The sequence below is a fragment of the Oryctolagus cuniculus genome, chromosome 5 (genome assembly GCF_051225735.1).
Source record: "Oryctolagus cuniculus isolate XC-2025 breed Fujian yellow rabbit chromosome 5, ASM5122573v1, whole genome shotgun sequence".
In the NCBI taxonomy this organism is placed as follows: domain Eukaryota; kingdom Metazoa; phylum Chordata; class Mammalia; order Lagomorpha; family Leporidae; genus Oryctolagus; species Oryctolagus cuniculus.
The window spans coordinates 151,015,669-151,023,270 of NC_142871.1; the positions used below are offsets into that span (position 1 = coordinate 151,015,669).

Below are 7,602 nucleotides of genomic sequence, written 5' to 3' on the forward strand. Positions count from 1 at the left end.
GCCCCCAAATTAGCTTACAGAAATTATAGCATTAGACAATCACTCCTTTGGAGTTAAAAAAAAATAATCCCAAGAAGTCAAAAAGCATCAGATGAAAATTTTTATAAAATCACACATTCTATCAATAGCAGTCACTATCTTAGGGCACACACCTTTAATGAGTGGGCATACAACAAAATTAGCAGTTTGTCACTGACAGAACTTCTTGTAGCTCTGAGCTCAACATCAGGTCAGTGAGCTCCACACATTTTCCCAGGTAACTGCTAAAATGCCTCTGCTGTTAAGTAGGAGATCTAGCTAACTCAAACTGACTCCTTGCCTCTGTGCTTAGCTCAGGTTTTGGTCTTTGTACCCGAAAGTTGAAGAGAGGAAGCAAGCTTCAAATGTGATTTTATCATCTCACAGGTTCTGTGTGAGTCTCCCATCGTTCCCCTATTGTCTGTTTTAGCAGTATCCTCAGGATAGCTTCCTGCTCATCAGAGAACTGCGAGGTCTTCCGGGCTTTGTAGCTTACCTGCCACTTGACTCTCAGCCAGAGATACCACAGTTCCCCCTATTCTATTCCTGAGCAAACTTGGGAGATTCACTCCTACAGAACCTAGTTCCAGGGCACGCCCTTTCCTAAGCCAATTATTGTGGCTAGCAGGGTGAACAATTCCGATTGACTGGGACCAATTGCAGTAAAGGATTGATGTGTCACAACTGCATGATGGCAGAGATGGATGGCTGCTGGGATGACTGTACTAGCTATTGTACAAGGACAAATTAAACAATCAGGAGGCCATTAGCCTGAGGCTGGCTCTGTACTTTGAGTTCCTATACAACAAAATACAACCTAACTTACTACATACGCAAGCCAAAACTGAACTTAGGGGCATAATAACCTAGTGTCAGCCAATCACAAAAAGCTATGCCTCCAAAAAGGCAGATGTTGGAACCTCAATCAATTAGGTGAGTTACCTGTTTCACTTTCTCATTCTGCCTGTAACATCTCACTGCCCAAACAGAGAGTGGGGTTCTCTGAACCCCTTCTGGTTCTGAGTGCTGCCCAATTCATGAATCATTCTTTGCTCAAATAAACTCTGCTGACTTTAATTGCCTAAGGTTTTCCTATTAACAAAATAAACATGATGGCTCAAATAGATGGGTCCCTGCCACCCACATGGGAAACCCAGATTGAATTCCAGTCTCCCAGCCTCACCTGGCCCAGCAATGACTGTTACATGCATTTGGAGAGTGAAGTAGCAAATTAAAGACCTCTCTCTTTCTCTCTCTCTTTCTCTCTCTCTTTCTCTCTCTTTCTTTCTTCCTCTCATTCAAAATAAATAAATACTTTTAAAAGAATAACATGTTTAAAAGTGCCTTTGCTTCTTCTGCGTGCAACATCTTTAGAGTGTAAAATCTGATGGCGGCGCCGTGGCTCACTAGGCTAATCCTCCGCCTTGTGGCACCGGCACACCGGGTTCTAGTCCCGGTCGGGGCGCCGGATTCTGTCCTGGTTGCCCCTCTTCCAGGCCAGCTCTCTGCTGTGGCCAGGGAGTGCAGTGGAGGATGGCCCAAGTGCTTGGGCCCTGCACCCGCATGGGAGACCAGGAAAAGCACCTGGCTCCTGGCTTCCGATCAGCGTGATGCGCCGGCTGCGGCGGCCATTGGAGGGTGAACCAACAGCAAAAGGAAGACCTTTCTCTCTGTCTCTTTCTCTCACTGTCCACTCTGCCTGTTTAAAAAAAAAAAAATTTTGAGACCTAAACCTACTGCTCATTTTTCTTTTATTTGTCCTTAGGTGTTGTTCCTAGGTGTTGAATCTTACTACAGCGTATCTCTGAAATGTCATAATATAATATGAATTTATGAGGTTAATGCTGTATAATGAATGCAGCAGACAGAAATAAGTAATACAGAATAATAACAAGAATACAGCATTCAGAAAATATGTAACCTGAAATTCTACTACTAACTAATGGTGAACTTTGGTCAAGTCATTGAATTTCTTGGAACTTCTGTGGTGCTTTCTTCCTAAATTGTGAATATTAATACCTTAGATGTCTAAAAGCAAAGGAGCAGGTATACTGATCTCTTGATTTCCATCAACCTGAAAATATCTATGATTCTTGGGGGAAAAGTCAACAAATGACACTTGAGAATGACATGGTTAATAATCCTATGATATTTCAAAATGTTAGTATTAACATAAATGGCCTATTGGTCTATTCATGGAAGGTAAACAAATTACCACCACAATTTAAGTTAACAAAAGGGCAGCTTTCATTTTAAAATTTTGGATCTTGTGTCTCAATCATTCTCCCTTGCTTTTGAAATCAATATAGTTGTAATTTTTGTTTTGTGCTCTGTCAGTATATAAGATGAAAATGTAGCTGTGACTAGGTTGAAAAATTATACAAAATTGATGACTCCTCCACTCTAAATGCATTGGAATTTAGGACATTGCTATTAGCTTGATTATTTTATTTAAAAGCTGCTTTTCTCTTCAGCTGTTTCCTCCATTGTTTCAAAACATGTGTTCAGTGTTAGGGTTTGTTGTAATAGAGGTAGTTTGGAACAGATATTTTAAAACAAATTGAACAGAAGGACAAGCTGGGCTGAGGACAAAGTGATCAAATGACTGTGTTCAGACTGTTACGAGATTCAAGTGCTTGGGTTCCCGTCATCCACCTGGAGACCCAGATGGAGTTTCCATTCCCTGGCTTCAGCCTGGCTTCCAGCTGTCGTGGGCATTTAGGGAGTGAATCAGTAGATGGAAGATCTCTCTCTCTGCTTGTCTAGTCTGTCCCTCTGCCATTCAAATACATATTTTTTAAAAAAGAATGTTACATGATTCAATTTTGAGATCTAAGGATTGTTTTAAATTACTACCAAAAAAGCATGCATTGAAGGCTAATTTATAACACATGAGCATGTAGTTAAACATCCAGCCATGCAAGTATTAGATTTATTTATCATAAACATTGAATACCATTTTGTGTCGAATGTTGTACTAGGAGCTGGCTGTCAAAGAATGAATAAACTGAGGCTCTTCCTGGCTTCATAGGGATTGGGGAATTTTTGGTAACAGCACAATGGATGATGTAATTATTCGACCTGAAGAAACCCATAGATATTTCACAGCTTTAAGTACCATCCTCAATATATGCCTGACGGCGAATTGGTGATATTTACCAGAGAAATAGTATGAGCCAGAAAACAGGAAAACACAGCTGGTGGAAAAATAAAGTTAGAAAAAAATGGGTGCTTGTCAATGTTTGAGGGTCATAAGAGAAGGTGAAATCCCGCCAGTTGCAACGACATCAAAGAAAGTGGAAGGCACAATGTTGTTAAGTAAGTGAGACACACACATACACACGCAAAGCAGGTATTGCCCATCCTCACTCATATGTGAAAGCTAAAAATTCATTTCATAGAAGTAGGAGTAGAATGGCAGTTCCTAGAGGCTGGGAAGTTGGAGGAGATGGAAAGAGAGAGGTGAAATAACGGGTATAAAAATAGTTAAACAAGAGAAATGAGTTCTAATGTTCTAAGTAGAGTAGTGTGACTATGGTTCACAACAAGTATTATATATTTTGTAAAGATATAGCAGAGAAGCCTGAGAGTTCCCAATAAGAGGAAATGATAAGTTTAAGAGAAAACAATGCTAATGGCCCTAATTTTACCATAATCCATTGCATTCATATATCAAATGATCACACTTCACATCATACATATGAGGGTATATCAAAAAGTTCATGGAAAGTGGAATTAAAAATAAGTATATTTAATGTGAAGATGTTAAAATCTATGCATATGAAACATCTTTAAAAATTCCATGGACATATATTTCGTGAAAAAATTATATATGGGTCTCAAAATGTTGGACATCAAAATCATTCCATTTTCCATGAGCTTTTGAAGTACCATCTATATACAATTTAAAAGAACAAATAAAAATTTTCAAAAAAAGTGTGGAGGTAACAGAAGCATCACGAGGCAGGATCTCTAAGTGAACAGAACGGAGTTTCAAAGGCTGCTCCTCTTAAAACAGCACACACAGATCTGGTATTGCAACAGCACGGAAGAGGCCCTCTGGCTGGGATTCAGTTGGAGGTTGGGGATATCTGGGTGCAGTTCCACAGAGTGATTATCCCACTGAACCCCCACGCTGAGTGGTTCTCAAGCAAAGAGGACACATTTAGGTCATCAAATCATTTTCAAACACTATGTCACTCAATTCCCCCACCATGAATTATCCTGCCTTTTGCTCTGTTGCATGAGGTCTTAGCCACTTTCACTACATGATGAAACATTTGTGACACACGACATCTTATTAGCACCTCAGATCAACCATTCCATCTTCTTATGAGATACCAAGGATGCTCACGTTGCCTGACAGGACTTCCTTGAGTGTCTGCTTTGTCCTCCTGAGAAAGAATCAGATTGCACTTACCCACCCATTTATCTCTTCATGAGCTTGTAGTTGGAAGCTGGTAATTTTTCTCTTCATTTCACCAATCTATGAGAATATAACCCAAAACACTGGTTAGAGTTTCAACAAAGAGCTCCCCATTTCCTGCCCAAGAGAATCACTGGGTTCCAAGTCCCTTTCTAAGGACCAGCGACTGGGTTGCAAGGCACTAGTCAGTGTGACATCCAGCATAGGAATCAGGCCTGAGTCTCCCACTTCTGCTGACCCAAGTCCCTTCTCCTCACCCTCCTAGTTTTTCTTAAGTAGGAGTCTTCCTCCTTAGTCCTAGGCTTTGATAATTCCTTCCAATCTCAACTTCTTCTAGGAGATCATCTAGTTTTTCACATAAATTGAATTCCTAGTGTCTTATTCTGGAAATCCAGAAAGCCTACAGTTGATAAGAAATATGAACCTCCATGAAATTTTGATGATCTGTGTTGCTCTATTTGAAATCAAGCCATGCATAATTAAAATCAGGATCATTACTTGTTATAGGATGATGAGTTTGATTTGGAGTTCTCACATAAGTAGGTATTGTGTAATTTGCCCCATTAAAACATGAACTATTGGCTGGCGCCGCAGCTCACTAGGCTAATCCTCTGCCTTGCGGCGCCGGCACACCAGGTTCTAGTCCCGGTCGGGGCGCCAGATTCTGCCCCGGATGCCCCTCTTTCAGGCCAGCTCTCTGCTGTGGCCAGGGAAGGCAGTGGAGGATGGCCCAAGTCCTTGGGCCCTGCACCCCATGGGAGACCTGGCTCCTGCCATCGGATCAGTGCGGTGCGCCGGCCGCAGCGCGCTGGCCGCGGTGGCCATTGGAAGGTGAACCAACGGCAAAAGGAAGACCTTTCTCTCTGTCTTTCTCTCTCACTGTCCACTCTGCCTGTCAAAAAATTTTAAAAAAAACATGAAATATTAACTAGTGACATTTTTCTTGGCATCCCCTTTCCTCTCAGCCCTTACCTCTATTTTGATTGCAAGGTTTGTGTGTCCTTAGGTACCAGGAAAGATGTGTGACTAGGGAACAGGGAAGGAAGAGAGGGAAGAAATATGACAGAGAGGAAGGATAAAGAGAAAGACAAAGGTGGCGGGGGGAGAAAGGAGGGAGAGATAGGAGGGGAGCAAGGGACAGAAAGAGGAAGGGGAAAATAATTTTTTTCTGGGCAAATTTCAAAAGCTTCTGTTAACAAGGTAAAACACTCATGACCTAAACACAAATTTTGGGAGGCAAAATGTTGAGGTTTTTCTCTTCCATCTACTCAACCCAAGACTAGAAAAGGAATTCCCAGGTTATAAAAGAGGCATGAAGGCCTGGTGATGTGGCATAGCAAGTAAAGCCACCACCTGCAGTGCCAGCATCCCATATGGGCACCAGTTCAAGTCCTGGCTGCTCCACGTCTGATCCCACTCTCTGCTATGGCCTGGGAAAGCAGTAGAAGATGACCCAAGTCCTTGGGCCCCTGCACCTGTGTGGGAGAACCGGAGGATGCTCCTGGCTCCTGGCTTCAGATCAGAGCAGCTCTGGCCATTGCAGTCAATTGGGGAGTGAACCAGCAAATGGAAGATCTCTCTCTCTCTCTCTCTCTCTCTCTCTTTCTCTGCCTCTGTATCTCTGTAACTCTGCCTTTCAAATAAAATAAATAAATCTTTAAAAAAAAAAAAAAAGAGGAATGCTACTCAAAATAAAAGGAGAGTTGGTAGATACCCAAAAGAGGGAGTTGATGTTCACTGCTTTGTGCTTGAGCCTTGGGGAGGCAACATATGCGAGGACAGTCTTTGCGTTTTAGGCAAAACATCTAAATCTGTCCCTGAGTGGGGTCCTAGGAGGGGCACAAGCCCAGAGAGAGGAAACACTGCCCAGACTATTTGTGTAGAATGGGCCTTACACTGGTTTGTTGGGATTTACAGCAAATGCCCCTATGCGTAAAGGTATCATAGAAAGGACACTGAGAATCACTATTGCATAGATAGAGGTCAGAAGACCAGCAAAACAAAGAACGTCTGAATCATACCTGGATTGTCAGGTGTCGCTCCCCCTCTTCGTGGAGGAACGACACAGGACCCTGCGCTGTTCTTTCGTCTGCTCGGCCCTCCCCGGGTTTGCTGCTGGTTCTTCCCAAGTTGGCTACTGTCCCTTCCACGGAGGTTCCCCCTGGCCACTTTCCCCACTTGCGCAGGGGAGCGGCACACCGCCAGCCGGCTCTCTCGGGGGCTGCACAGGTGTTCCTTCAGATAGATGTTCCCCTTAGATGTTCCTGGTGCATGCCGTCTCTCTCCTCCTTTATAGTCCTCCTCCGCCAATCCCAACTCACTGCCCACACGCCGTGCACGCTGCTCTCCTCCAATCAGGAGTAGGTCCTACAGTTTATCGGTTGAACTGGAGGCAGCTGCGTAGAAGCTGTTTCTCCCTTCTCAGCGCCATATTGTGGGAGAGCAGATGCATAGAATAAGTCCTAATTCCAGTAACTTAGTCCAGTCCGGGTTGCTCCCCACAGTCAGGTGAGTGGTGAGCATGGAACAGGGCCTAGAACAGGCACCCCTCCCTCCGGCCATGCTCCACTGGTAAAAGCAATCACAGGGCTACCCAGAGCTACAGTGCAAGCTGGGATATGAGTCCAGGGCTGTAATGCTGTGTTGGAGCTAACCATCCATTCCTTCACTAAGAGAGAGGGGAGAATGGATTTTTTTTATTTACTTATTTTTGCCACACACACACACACACACACATACAGAGAGAGAGAGAGTCTCCACCACACATTGCCCATTTTATCACCAAATTTGTGTACAAGCTTCCTTCCATACCTAAAATTCTATTGATTCCAGTCAACAGAAATAGAATCCACCTGATGACTTTATGCTACTGACATTTCATATCATCTGGATGACTTTCTCAGATTGAGACATGGTTCCCAACCTATAAAAATCAATTCGACAGAAATTCCCAGTCAGACAACTCAAGTATGGAAGAAACACGCTAAACTAGGAAACGTCTCAAATTCTGATGGCCAGAAATTGTGAAGAATCCCTGACCTGATTGAGTGAGGTCTCAGTTCCTTGTGGCCCTAATAGGCAGCCTTGGAGAAAGGTTCTGAATAACAGTAGTCAAATGCAGTCATTTGTAAAAGGAGCCCTTGATTTTTTCTAATGCT

General features: G+C 43.1%; 1 long non-coding RNA gene across 2 annotated transcripts in view; it reads right to left on the minus strand.

Moving 5' to 3' along the window:
* Positions 1 to 7,047, minus strand: part of LOC149126791 (uncharacterized) — a 51,343-nt gene extending 44,296 nt beyond the window's left edge. The window contains exons 1-2 of one of the 2 annotated variants that reach the window (XR_016233488.1): positions 6,466 to 7,042; positions 4,439 to 4,504 (exon numbers count right to left, since the gene is read on the minus strand). This is a non-coding gene — a long non-coding RNA (uncharacterized LOC149126791). Of the gene's footprint in view, positions 1 to 4,438; positions 4,505 to 6,465 lie in introns of both variants that reach the window. The other variant, XR_016233489.1, reaches the window with a different exon arrangement.
* Positions 7,048 to 7,602: the final 555 nt, after the last annotated feature.